At 38.3% G+C, this 14,821-nt stretch overlaps 1 protein-coding gene across 6 annotated transcripts in view; it reads left to right on the forward strand.

Moving 5' to 3' along the window:
- LOC101739343 (ephexin-1) overlaps nucleotides 1–14,821 on the forward strand; it is a 146,210-nt gene that overhangs the window by 18,381 nt on the left and 113,008 nt on the right. For 2 of the 6 annotated variants that reach the window (XM_038013342.2, XM_062670732.1), the window contains exon 1: nucleotides 14,142–14,347. The exons of the other annotated variants lie outside the window; for them this stretch is intronic. The gene's annotated coding sequence lies outside the window, so the exon portion shown is untranslated. Of the gene's footprint in view, nucleotides 1–14,141; nucleotides 14,348–14,821 lie in introns of those variants that run through there. 6 annotated transcript variants of the gene reach the window in all.

The following is a 14,821-nucleotide window of genomic DNA, read 5'->3' on the forward strand; positions in this document are numbered from 1 at the left end:
AGACACAATCCACTGAGTTTCTCGCCGGATCTTCTCAGTGGGTCGCGTTTCCGATCCGGTGGTAGATCCTGCGAAGCACGGCTCTTGCTAGGGCTCGTGTTAGCAACGTCATCAGGTTTGAGTCCCGTGAGCTCACCTAAAAGCTCGGCGAATCTAGAATAACCCCCCGAGGATACTAGAAAGAATAGGTAGGAACAAAAAAAAAGCACTATACACATGACCTATAAAGTTTGCGATTTTTACAATATTTAAACTAGGCATTATTCGCAATTCGAATTTATTCTCTTTTCTACTTCTCTACATTACTTAAAATAGCAATATTCGTAGTCGCAAGATATAGAAATAATGTGGTATTATTACTCTAAGTCGCAAGCAATAAGCCAAGCAGGAAAAACAATTTATTATAGACCAATTTACTTTACCATTAATTGAAATCGCGATACATACGTATGTTGTTTTAAGATTCATAGTGTATACCAATAGACGGTGCCGGCCAGTGCCATGATACACAAGATAATAATAATATAAAAAAAACAACAAGTATTCGTCTCTGGGAGCTGCTCGATACAGGATGACTCACGGGGACTGGCCCCCGCTTATTACAATGCGGTAGGAGAACAGGTTCTACATTCATAGCCACAGTTTTATCTGGGATTCGATTAATGCCTTTACTTAACACAGCGAAGTAAAACTTTGATATTCTTTTTTTGAAGTTATACTTCTTTAGGCGCGTTATGAAAAATTGATGAGAGTGAAATTTTATGATGCACGCGCGCCGTGACACAAAATTAACAGAATTAAGTTGCCCACTAAATCGCTCATTACAATACGACCTACGTAACTTGGCGAGTCTGAATACAGCCGCAGGTGAACTTTCCGAACCGTACCGAGAATTACCGAATTTATACGATGTCAAGAAAAGGGATGTCCAATATGCGTGTCTGAGGATGTTGTTTAATCGATTTTTTTTCAAATTGATTAAAATTAAAATAAAAAAAAGAAAATAAATTAAAATAAAGTATAACTTCTTACGCGCGTACATAAGTACATGCACCCTTTTTTTGTTTATTTCTTAGATAGGTTGACGAGCTCACAGCCCACCTGGTGTTAAGTGATTAAATAAAGCCCATAGACATCGACAACGTAAACGCGCCACCCACCTTGAGATATAAGTTCTAAAGTCTCAGTAGAGTTACAACGGCTGAACCACCCTTCAAACCGAAACGCATTACTGCTTCACGGCAGAAATAGGCAGGGCGGTGGTACCTACCCGTGCGGACTCACAAGAGGTCTTACCACTAGTAAGAAAGTTACATACCCGATGTTGATAGACGGAAGCAGTCGATATAAATGAAGATTTCAATGAGGTCGTCAACGGTACTTAGATATGTCTAAGCGGACTTCAGATCCACATACATCGCTGCCGTTTTCAAAATCGCTTTAATATTATACGCGAGCAAATAGTTGCCGAAGCCCTAATCATTATAACGTGAAGATGCACACGTTGAGATTGGAGGTCCCTCAAACTGGAATTTATGACTGCTTCACGACAGAAATAATCAGAGCGGGATGTACAGGAATGCCGGTGTCGGCTCGTAATACACCGGACACCCAACAAAGATTACTCAATGCAAATTATTTCCAATTAAAATTTAATTCATTTCAACATTAAAAATGTAAATTTGAATTTTAGCATATCTCAGAGTATATTCATTTTACGAGCATTTTCTTTTAAATATCAAGGATCGCATAAAGGTCACAGGTCAAATTGTTATTAATTTTATATTATTTTCAAAGATATGAACGATTATCTAAAATCAAAACAAGTGGCACAGTAGTCTGCAATAGTGCACGGATAATAGTGATAATCTTATATATAAAATTCTCGCGTCACAATGTTAGTTACCATACTCATCTGAAACGGTTCGACCGATTTTTATGAAATTTTATATGCATGTTCAGTACGTCTGAGAATCGGCTATTAGCTATTTTTCATACCCCTAAAGCCTTGTTCGGACTAGGCGAGTATTTTAGTCGAGTACCGAGTAATTTAGTAGCTAAATGTGTCTGAGCATCAAAAATTTAGTCGAGTAGGTTAGTAAATAATTTAGTCAAGTCAATCCATTTTGTTCTATTTTTTCGGGCGAGTAGCGAGTAGTTTACACACTAAATTACTCGGTACTCGACTAAAATACTCGCCTAGTCCGAACAAGGCTTAAGTGATAAGGGCTATCCACACTAACATTTATTTATAATTTTTTGGACAATTTTGTTTTGTTTTAATGTGGCATTATGTGGCTGAATTAGGTTTTGTTATTTTTATATTCCTTCATCGTTCACAGCGCTACATGCCCCTTTCACTCATTTACCACAACCTTACACACTTCAATAAGTTAGTTTTTTTTTCTACACTAGAAATTCCCTAGAAATCTTATATATGACTAGCGACCCGCCCTCGCTTCGCTTCGGAAACATTAAAACACACATGAAACCAAAAAAAAATAATAAAATAATAATAATAATAAGTAGCCTATGTTCATCAGGGAAAATGTCGGCTTCTAATGGAAAAAGAATTTTTCAAATCGGTCCAGTAGTTTCGGAGCCTATTCGAAACAAACAAACAAACAAATCTTTCCTCTTTATAATATTATTATTAGTATTAGTATAGACAAAACAACGTTTGCCGGGTCAGCTAGTATAGTAATCATATTGTATGAGACTGTAACTAACGCCATCTGTTTTGATTGGGTATTACTAATTAGTGGTAGTACTATATTAGTATTGTTTTGTCTTGTATGTACCTGGTTGTATTGTCATATTGTTGTACTATACTCTATTTCTATTACAAAGTCCCTTTTGACACTTCTTAGAACGTATTTTTTTTTTTTTTTTTTTTTCCTACCTAAGCTGAGAGCCTTGAGAGGCTATGTCAGCGTAACCCTAACTTTTGTAGGTGAGCTCACGGGGCTCAAACCTGATGACGTTGCTAACACGAACCCTAGCAAGAGCCGTGCTTCGCAGAATCTACCACCGGATCGGAAACGCGACCCACTGAGAAGATCCGGCGAGAAACTCAGTGGGCTGTGTCTGGGAGTTAATTTACTCGTCGAGCCCTTCGTCGCAAGCGACGGGTTCGACGAGAACGGTGACCGGTGCTTGAAGTACCTAGAAGCACCGTTAGTGGATGGGGAGGATCCGAGATGACGTGTTTTGGGCGACGTCGACTGCTTTCCATTCTGTCCGCAGGATCGGGAATGTAGTTACCGGCGGCCACGATGAGAGGGTTCTCGTGTCGTGCCGCTTTATCGAAGTGGCGCGTAGACGCCGACTGCATATACTTACTGGTGGACTCTAAGTCCAGGTCGTCATGGAGGTCGACGTTCCTGACGAACCACGGGGCTCCGACGGCTATCCTGCAAAAACGGGATTGAATGACTTGGAATGATTTTAAGTGTATGCGGGCCGCGTGAGCGAACACTACACTTGCATAGGTCATGACGGGGCGTATGCAAGTTTTGTAGAGTGTCACCTTATTTCTAAGGGACATTTTACTTCGCCTACATATCATCGGGTAGAGACGTCCTAGAATGAAGGCGGCACGGTCGCGTACCGTCTTGATGTGGGGGCGGAATGTCATCCTACTGTCGAGGGTGACGCCTAAATATTTGACCTTCGGGGCCCACGGTATGGGCTGATCGAACATCGTGATTGGGCGAACGGCGGGGGCGGGGTTATTGACGCGCCTAGTCGGGAGGGGGATGCTCAGCGTGGTGTTCGGAGGGCGACCCCTTTTGAAGAGCACCGCTGTGCTTTTCGTGGGGTTGATGTCGATGCGCCACTTCCGGAACCACTGTCCCATGGTGGTAGCCGCGGTCTGAAGTCGTCGATGAAGCAACGCCTTCTTCCTACACGAGTAGTAGATGGCGGTGTCATCGGCGAAGAGCGCCAGATGGGTCTCCGGAGACCGGGGTATATCGTTGATATACAAACTAAATAGTAACGGGGAGAGGGCGGAGCCTTGCGGGACTCCGGCTGTGACGTGACGGGGCCGGGAACGCGTTCCCTCGACTCGATATCGGAACGAACGGTTCGACAAGTAGTCTCGTATGATGAGCACGAGTCTGTCTGGCACTCCCATGTTATACAGTTTGTATATCAAACTTAGAACGTAACTCTTCACGTTTCGCATAATTTGAAATTAGAATGATTTTTGTCCATGGTCATAAACATCATTTAAAAAATACACAATCAATCTAAATCATTATACAATTAATTCACACACACACATTAACATAATAATAACATCTGTCTCGTGTGACTTCGTAATTGGAATAGAGTATAGCTCTTAATTATGTGGATGATTATAAAGTTGGTCATATAATCAATTAATAACGTACATAAATTAAAATTAATCAACGCCATCTAGTTCATTATTATTAAATTAAATTTAAGCGACTTCCTATCAAGAAATTACGCTTATTTATAGGGACTATAGGTCCCGCAGTAGTCGAAATTCGACTATAATTAATTGGAATTGTAAGTTTGTACACTATTATGATTGTATTTTATACTTCTATAATCACAAATTTCGCCAAGACTACACTATAAAAAATATTAACAAAGGCAATCAATATTTAATCTATTCTCAATTTGACAACAGACGTCAAGAACAAAAGTTTCACAATAAATGGTATGCATGCGTGTGCGTCAAATACATGGTATGTAGTGTCTGTAATGTTTTCTTTATTGATTTAATGTATCTTTTATGCATTATTTAAAAAAAATATTAGCATTGTGCACTTCTTCGCTATATTTTCTATAAGTGTGGAAAATTTCATACTCCTCCGTCCGCGCGCGCAATTGTCGTAAAAAGGGAAACAAAGTTTTTGCTTCACGTATTAATATATAGATACCCGCTGTAAAATACGATTGAGATTGATCTCAATAGAAAATTGAAATGGCATTGTGGTTGTGATTAGTGTCCGGTCACCATCTTGGTCGAACCCGTCGCTTGCGACGAAGGGCTCGACTAGCGAATTAACCCATAGAACAGCCCACTGAGTTTCTCGCCGGATCTTCTCAGTGGGTCGCGTTTCCGATCCGTTCGTAGATTTTGCGAAGCACTGCTCTGGCTGAGGTTAGTGTTAGCAACACTACGGTTTGGGCCCCGTGAGCTCACCTACATGTTAGGGCGAAGCTGAAATAGCCTCTCAAGGCGATCAGCATAGGTAGGAAAAAAAGTGATTAGTGTCTACAAACTCTGGCAACTCAAATCAACACCAAATCGGCCTTAAGCATGACCCATCTATAATTTAGAAAAAGATTCTCAGAGGTTCAGTGTCGGCAATATATATACGATGATTGCAGCTGTTCTGTGTGCTTAGTGTGAATTTTTTAACTTCTCGATCGCGTTAAAAAAGGTCAAACCCTCGCGGCAAACGTAGGGAAACTGTTCCAACTCCATACAAATTTGAGTTAACTTTTACGCAATCAAGAAGTTAAAAAACTCGCACTAAGCACCACGACCCTGAAACTGCGATACTTTAAGACAAATATTTTTTTTTATGGAAACTGTCTTTATTTGTTACAGACAAATTGATGAAATTTTATCAATTTGTGGTTTCTGAAAATTTACAAAATCCTTCATTAAAAATAAAATATAGGATAGTTAATATGTTACTGCCATCTACAGGAGCAATGAGAAACTAATCGAAGCGAAGCCATCTCGTGGCCGACGCCCGTAACATTTTTGTTGAGTGATTGAGTTGCTTTTTTTTGTTATTGCTTAGTTATTGTTGCGCCACCCACCTTGAAATATAATTTCTAAGATCTCAGTATAGTTACAATAGTTTCTTATCTTTAACCAATTTATGTGTATTATCTATGCTAAGCACACTGAAGATCTGTAATGTTGGAGTAGACAACCAAACCATCAATTGCGGCTTACAAACAATCAGTGCGTATTCAGTGATAGCTTGCCATTAAGTTTTTGAATGTAATATACAAACTGAGTTTGTCGTCTTATAAGAGCGAAGCGATCGTACCACATCCTTCGATGAAGGCCTTGTGTTTCCTTAACCAATACAAAATACACGTTTTGGTATTGAATTCTACAAGAGTCGACTTTTAATGTAGTTTGAATAGGGCTGTCTGTTTGAGAGTTTTAAAAAAATCTTTTATTTTTTAATTACTCAGGTGTAGGTATCCGAGTTAAATTGTTACCAGACCACTGATTTAATAGCGTAAACGCCGCCGTTAGACACTGAGTTCGAAGTCTCGACTTATTGTTTACTTTTACCCTTTCAACCAGCAAAGTGCAAATAGCAAGATGGTGAGATCTGCTACTGTGGGTCTACAATTTTGTTCGCAACTCAGTCCAGCGGTAGCGACGGTGTTGAAAAAATCATTCGAAAAATATTATATGCCATTTTGAAGGGGGCTGTATTCGTTAATCCATAATCCGTCTAGTATAGTCCAGACCCTAGACTGAGCTGCGACGCTTTGAACTTTGACTCAACTCTATCCAGTACCGATCCTACAATACATCATAGCTAAAAAAAACACAATACGTAGGTAGGTGGTGGTAGGACCTCTTGTGAGTCCGCGTGGGTAGGTACCACCGCCCTGCCTATTTTTGCCGTGAAGCAGTAATGAGTTTCGGTTTGAAGGGTGGGGCAGCCGTTGTAACTACATTGAGACCTTAGAACCTATGTCTCAAGGTGGGTGGCGAATTAAAGTTGTAGATGTCTATGGGCTTCAGTAACCACTTAACACCAGGTGAGCTGTGAGCTCGAGCACGCATTTAAGCAATAAAAAAGGTATTATTACATTTTAGTTGGTAAGGTACTTTCCGATTATAATACATGTACCAGCGGTGCTTCGATTCTCTATGATTTTGATACGATACACTGATTATTTTTCTTTCAGAAACAAGATTAAATCAATGAACAGTCTCCGTATTATTCCACAAGTGGAAGTCGAATGCTTCCTTATACTGTTCAATTGAAAACGTAATTGAATAATAAAAAAAAGACCCGTGAGAAACAATTCGCTAATACACTCGTAAGAATTACTTTCACTTGATTGATTGACGGAGCCATCTTCTATTACGATCGTGTTTTCGATGTCATAAAATAATATATTATGTACAAATGTTTGCTTTACTTTCTTTTATATGTAATATTATATTTATGAAGCTTTCGAAATGGTTTACGAACCGGTACAAACAATTGCTACTTATGTATGGCGATGTGAATGTATGGCAATTATTTATATCAGATAACGTTTTTTTTTTCATATATCGGCAACAAAGCTTTAAGTACGTGTTTCAAAAAAATACTTAAAAGAAATATGATAATACTATCTACGTAGTGCAAGTCAGATCAGTGAAATCTTCTTGTTCAATCTAAGCGATGGGGCAACTTTTTTTTTTCCTACCTAAGCTTGAAAGGCTATTTCAGCGTAACCTTAACTAGTAGGTAGGTGAGCTCACGGGGCTCAAACCTGACGACGTTAGCAACACGAACCCTAACAAGAGCCGTGCTTCGCAGAATCTACCACCGGATCGGAAACGCGACCCACTGAGAAGATCCGGCGAGAAACTCATTGGGCTGTGGGTTAATTTACTCGTCGAGCCCTTCATCGCAAGCGACGGGTTCGAAGAGAACGATGACCGGATGGGGCAACGCAAAGTCGGCGTCGTCCGAAACATGTCTTGTCCGATCCACTCTCCACTCTCGGTGCTTTCAGGCTCTTCAAGCACAGTGAGCTTAGAGCGAGTTTTTTACCTTCTCGACCGCATATAATTGTAAAGGCATGCTTTAACAAAAATCGACTTCAAATAGAAAAAAAAAACGATATTCCAAAACAAATTAATATACACTAAAAACAATAATCATCGAAATCGGTTGGCGTGATATTGATTTATTGAGTTATTTATTCATCTATTTGTCGCACACGTAATTAATGCAAATTTAAGACTTATATCGTTTTCTCATGGATACCATTATCAGAACTGGACTAAATTAAAATGGGACTACACGGGAAGCGTCAGCTTTCTAATAAAAAAAGAATCATCAAAATCGATTCACCCAGTCAAAGTTATGAGGCAACAAACTTAAAAAAACATACATTCGAATTGAGAACCTCCTCCTTTTTTGAAATCGGTTAAAAAGTTAAGTCAAATATGTATGGTGTTGGAACAGCAACCCTAGCGGCAAACGAAAGGAAACTGTTCCAACTGTAAACAAATTTGAGTTACAGTTACACGCGTAACAGTTTACGCGATCGAGAAGTTAAAAAACTCGCACTAAGCAAACAGCTCACTGTCTTCATCGAACTCGTATATTACGACGAATAGTTCGGCGAGCGAATTAACCCATAGACACAATCCACTGAGTTTCTCGCCGGATCTTCACAGTGGATCGCGTTTCCGATCCGGTGGTAGATTCTGCGAAACACTGATCTTGCTAGGGCTGGTGTTAGCAAATTCTCACAGGTTGTGCCCGTAAGCTCACCTACCCGTTCGCGCAAAGCTGCAATAAGTCCTTAGGCTGCGGAAGAATTGGTAGGAAATGGAAAACTTTATAAAATTTTAATAATAACCCAATAGTAGCATCGTCATCAAGATTGTACTGCCAAAAGGCTAAAAAGTAGTTCTGGAAGCTGTTAAGTTTTTCGGCTATCTTTTACAAAAATGCATTATGTGTGTAATGGCAGCTATTGTGGAATAGAATATAATAACGCTAAAGATCCGAATCGCGCTAAAGATTTTTTCGGTTAACCCGCTAAGTGAAAGTTTTTTTTGTTGTATTTAAATGAAAGACTTATTTATTGTCGTTTAGCTCCAAATGCTTTTAATTTTCGATAAAGAATCAAACAATTCTGATTTTTAAATGTAAATGCTTTTTAATAATAAACGCGAGATTAAAACTTATAACTTTATATTAATTAAGTATATATAAGGCTCGTAAAATCCTATAAGTTTCAATTTTCAAAATTACCGCACAAACCTATCAATATACGACTGGACGCAACTTCATCAGTTGTGACGTCATTCGAGGCCAAAGCAAGCGGTGATCTATTCAAATATCAAAACACAGATTAGCCACGTGATATCACGCGTTGTGATTGGTATTTAAAATCTATTAGAATTAATTAATTTTCTTGATTTATTTTTTCATAAATCATTCGCTTCTCACAAAAACATTATTGAATGATTGTTTTGAGGATTTGTCTTATCGCTGATACGTTTGAATGGGCTCGGAGCCCATCTGGTGTTAAATCTTCTTTTTCTTCACCTTATCCCACTAGGTAGGGTCCGCATAGCAAATTTTTCTCTTCCATTCTCTTATCAGCCGTCAGCTCAACACTCACTCCTCTCTCTCATATCGTCATTCACACACTCCATCTATGTCTGCTTCAGTCGACCTCTTCCCCCCTCTACCTAGCATTACCATTTACATACATCTCCTAGTCACATGCATCTTCTCTCTACGCATCACAAGTCCATACCACGCTAACCGTCCGCTCTTTAATTTGTTAATTACTTTTACACTTCTTATATACTCATCTGGTATTAAATGGTTACCCGAAACCGTATGTGAATACCCAACCACCTTATATACTTTGTCTAAGCTTCAATTGTAGCACCTACCCGTGCAGCTTTCAATACACCCTACAACCAGTACTTATATCGAAAAGCTTTTCTCTCGACCTTGTATTATAATAGCTTTTCATAACGTTTTCTAACTTCGATGCAGCTGCCTATTGTAACAAAAGCTGGTTAGTTTTCACAAAAACGACTCAAGATTTGGTACAATTTAAACATGAATCGAATTGCGAATATTAATACGCTTTTATTAGCTTCAGACGTATGTATGTATGTTTGTAACGGAATCTTTGAACATGATTTTGACCCCCTTAAAAACGTCGGATTAACTCGAAATTTGGTATACTTATTAAAGACCGATAACAATTCAATATTAAAAAAAATATTGAAAAAATTGAAATTCTACAATTCAACTAGATTTTAATGTAAAAAGGCGTGGGGTGCTTTTTAGGATATTATCAAAATAACCCTTCTACTCATATCTGTTCATAAATTATTTACAACTACTTATACCATGCAACCCACGCTTTTTTTACAATAAAATCATTTTTTCTTACACTATTTTTAATTTAAATTTATTAAAATTTATTTTCTATTTTTTAGTTGGATTTTCTATAAAAGCGTGTTTTATTAGTTTTTTTAAACTATTTATTATTTATTTTAGGTGGTAGGAACGTGATATAAAATACCGATAAGAGAAAATTACTATAAGCATGTCATAGAATTTATCACTGATCGTCATATCTGCGATCGGGCGTCTTTCTGGTTTGCTTGGAGCACGATTTCATCGCCTTTCCTACGACGGGAATGTTGCCGTATTATCATATTATAAACATTTATAGTCAATAATTCTTGTGAAGTGTGAGCAATTGATTTTTCATTGACTTGAGAACTTGAGTTGTTACATTGTATTTTAAAAAAAAGTTTTGTTTGAGCAAACGCTGGCTTAATTTTCGTGTTAGAATATCTTCTTGATAATAGTGTGTTAGGCTGTGATCTAATCAGAAAATGGTTTGTTTTGTTTAAGCAAACGCTGGCTTAATTTTCGTGTTAGAATATCTTCTTGATAATAGTGTGTTAGGCTGTGATCTAATCAGAAGATGGTTTGTTTTTTTTTAGCAAACGCTCGCTTAATTTTCGTGTTAGAATATCTTCTTGATAATAGTGTGTGTAGGCTGTGATCTAATCAGAAGATGGTTTGTTTTTTTTAAGCAAATGCTGGCATAGTTTTGGTGTTTAGTAAAATCATTCGGAAAAAGACAAATGTAATTTTGTTATAAATGTAAAATGAATCGCTCAGCAGTAGTAGCCTTTTTGTTCTGAGTAAAGGTTGCGAACTGAAACTTTCATTACTTTATTCCAATGTACCGTCCGCAAAATAAAAAGATACACACATGTTAAAACAACGAGATGTCTATGGGCTCCGGTAACCACTCACCACCAGATGGGCTGTGAGCTCGTCCACACATCTAAGCAATAAAAAAAATAATGTATATATTATTATACAAATATTTAAAATAGCACAATCCGTCCTCTAACGTATAGTTACACTGTAGTTTCACCAAAAAAAAAGCTAAACACACAGAAATATTAACTTGTCAAAACAAATATTATGTACGCTTGCTGCAATATTTTTTTATGTATATGGTAAGACGTAATTGTTTAGTCTTTAATACATTACACCAGAGAAAACAACGTGTATATATAAATATAATTATGTATATTTTTTTTACTTTGTTATCGTTGTCTCGTCAGCTTTCCATTACGGTTGCCGTTAGAGTGCCGGCTCGCAAAGCTCTATTGTGTATTTCAAGATAAACTAAATCCACCGATCCTATCGCATTTGCTATTATGCTGACTTTTACAACGTTTTAATTAATTTAATGAGAAATCAGAATCGTGATTTCGATAATACCTGTCTTGCAAAAGTTTGGTATAAGCTATTTTTATAAGTTTTTTTCTTACCTATGCTGATAGCCTTGAGACCAGAAGTGTTGCTAACACTGGCCCAAGCGAGAGCAGTGCTTTGCAGAATTTATCACCGGATCGGAATTGCAACTCACTGAGAAGATCCAGCGAGAAACTCAATGGGCCGTGGCTATAGGGATTACGTGTTCATAATGCCTTGTTAAACACTAAAAATCATAGTAATGATGTTTGTTGGGTTACATTCGACCCTTCTCTTCTTCGACCCGTGTCCACCCAACGCTGAGTGTAGGTCTATTCGAATGCACCCCATTTTTTTCGGTCTCTTGCCTTTCGCATCCAGTCCCTACCAACCTCTTTGACCAGGTCATCGGTCCACCTCGTCGGCTGTCTGCCCACGTTACGACGTCCAGTACGAGGTCTCCACTCCAGTATTGTGCCCCACCGATTGTCAGTGCAACGGCATATGTCGCCATCCCACTTCCACTTTTTCCGAGCAATCACTTTGGTTGTGTCAATCAAACCGTTCTTCTTCTGCGGATTTCGGTATTGCGCACTCTATCCCGTATAGAAATGCTTTTTGCGTGACTTTCATTTTGGTCATAATTTGCTTTGTGACCATCACAGGGAGAACACATTGCTCGAATATCCGACGCTTCAATTTTATAGTTAACTCAACCCTTACCCCACAATTACTATTTGATTAGAACAATTGGTACCTGCCTGCGGGATTCGAACACCGTTGCATCGTTTGATACGAACGCACTGGACGTCTTATCCTTAAGGCCATGACGACATCGAAATACAGTGATATGATAACCTTCATTATACACATCATTAGATCGAAAAATGAATATTAACCTCAGCGCTACGACCTCGGGATCTGGTACAAACAACGGTCATTTCTGTTTGTTTATTTTGTTTGCAGACGCGAGGCCGACGATAACATCACTCGTTCGTTTTCATTAGAAATGTGTGAAAATATGTATCGATTAGGTTCTTCGTCGATAAAAAACGCGATACAACTCTTGCGCATCAAAAACAAATAAGAGATAATGGTTTTTTTTAGTGGCAAAACGGTTTTGAACGCCACCACGTGTGACGTCATCCAGAGCTGAGACAGGCGACGACACGGTAATTCGATTTTGCTAATACGCATATATTTTTTTCTACCTAGTAACCTCGAGGAGTTATACTAGATTCCCCGAACAAGTAGGTGAGCTCACGGGGCTCTAACCTGGTGACGTTGCTAACACTGGCCTTAGCAAGAGCAGTGCTGCGCAGAATCTACCACCGGATCTGAAATGCGACCCACTGAAAAGATCCGACGAGAAACTCAGTGGGCTGTGTGGTTAGTTCGGTTAGTTCGCGAGAACGGTGACCGCTGCTATAAAGGCAAGCATTATGCAAAGAATTAGGCCAATATCACAAAGAATGCCTGCCTAGTCAAAGTGATTAGTGATGTTAAGTTTTTTTTTTTATTGCTTAGATGGGTGGTCGAGCTCACAGGCCACCTGGTGTTAAGTGGTTACTGGAGCCCATAGACATCCACAACGTAAATGCGCCACCCACCTTGAGATACAAGTTCTAAGGTCTCAAGTATAGTTACAACGGCTGCCCCACCCTTCAAACCGAAACGCATTACTGCTTCACGGCAGAAATAGGCAGGGTGGTGGTACCCACCCGCGCGGACTCACAAGAGGTCCTACCACCAGAAAACCAGTTTTTCCCAGTAAAGTACCTAATAAAATGACTTGCTTATTTACAAAGCAGTTTCACCTTGAAATTATGGCAGAATTTCGAATTGAATTTGCGATTTCTTCTAAAACATTTCGAATGATCGATTCGCGTTAATTGATCATTTTTTATTATTTATGTACCATTGAAGAGCGTTATGTGCCAGTCTAAAAGTTTCACTATCAAATTATAAACTTGTTTGGTTTGGAATAAAATTTGCTATTCATACTACATATATTTAACATACAACTTCAGTAGTACATAGCAGGGTCCTTTCAATCTTCGATTATGTTCAAACTCATTATTTCTTCCTTTCTAAAATATTTTTTTATGTTATTCCGTAGATGACGGAAGTCCTAAACCTCACAACGTGAATTCCACTTTGAAATATGAGCTCGATTTTGTATAACAGTTGTCTATGTAACATATGATAACAGTGTAATGGACATTATGTTGCTATTTTTTTTTTTAAAACCTAATATTTCTTTAACTTTCTTAATGGTATGTTGCAATTACATTTGCTCGTTTCGACCTGAAGAGTTGAACAATACGATGACAATGCTAATAGTGCTCCAGTAGTTTTAATACATGTGCACAGAGATCTTCTCTTTTTATTTTTTTATTTTTTGTATTACTTAGGTGGTTGAACGAGCTCACGGTCCACCTGGTGCTAAGCGGTTACCGAAGCCCATAGACATGCACAACGTAAATTCCGCCACCCACCTTGAGATATGAGTTCTAAGGTCTCAGTACAGTTGTCTGGCAGTCTATTAAAAAAAGCTAAATAATACAAATTTTCATTTATCGATACTGCGATATTACGCAATCTCGTTCTCATCTCTACGCGTGTCAGCCTTCGCGAAGCCTGCGATCGTCAGTATACGTTTGACTGTGCCCAAGCGCACTTGCGCGTTTAAATATTAAAAATATATACATATATATTTCGTAGTTCTGTGTAGTGACAGTGTTTAATAGTGCCTCAACATTCTCTCTTTGTTTCTTTCACGACAAAGGGACGAATGTGTAAATCTATGGTTTTGAATTAAAACAGCTGGTTTTTTTATGCTTCACGCGGTAAGTTAATGGTTAATCTATTCCGTTGAACAATTCAGTCTATCGTTTGACAATTTTTTTAATCTTATCTATGATCTTTTTTTTTTCTCTATCTCCATAATATTATTATGATGGTAACAGCAGCAGTGTGAGATGTGGCATAGGAATCCTGTATTATTGAGCCTGGTTCTCACGAATCCAAATAAACTTCAAAATCGAAGGCGATCCGTCTCGATAATTCTCTATTCAAAATTTGACATTTTAATGATATATTTCAATGACACGTCATTTAAAATGAACCGCCATTATTAATTAATATGCATATTTAAAATGAATAAAATGTTTCGTGTATTGAACAAGCTGTCATATTTTAATTAATTCAGCGTGTTACATTAAATTAGGTTTTATAGAGCAGAAAATAAATGTGAACCGCGATCCGGTTTCGATGACAGTGTACACTCGCCGGTTCTATTTTTCTTATTAAAATTTTAAATC

The sequence above is a fragment of the Bombyx mori genome, chromosome 10 (genome assembly GCF_030269925.1).
Source record: "Bombyx mori chromosome 10, ASM3026992v2".
Lineage (NCBI taxonomy): Eukaryota > Metazoa > Arthropoda > Insecta > Lepidoptera > Bombycidae > Bombyx > Bombyx mori.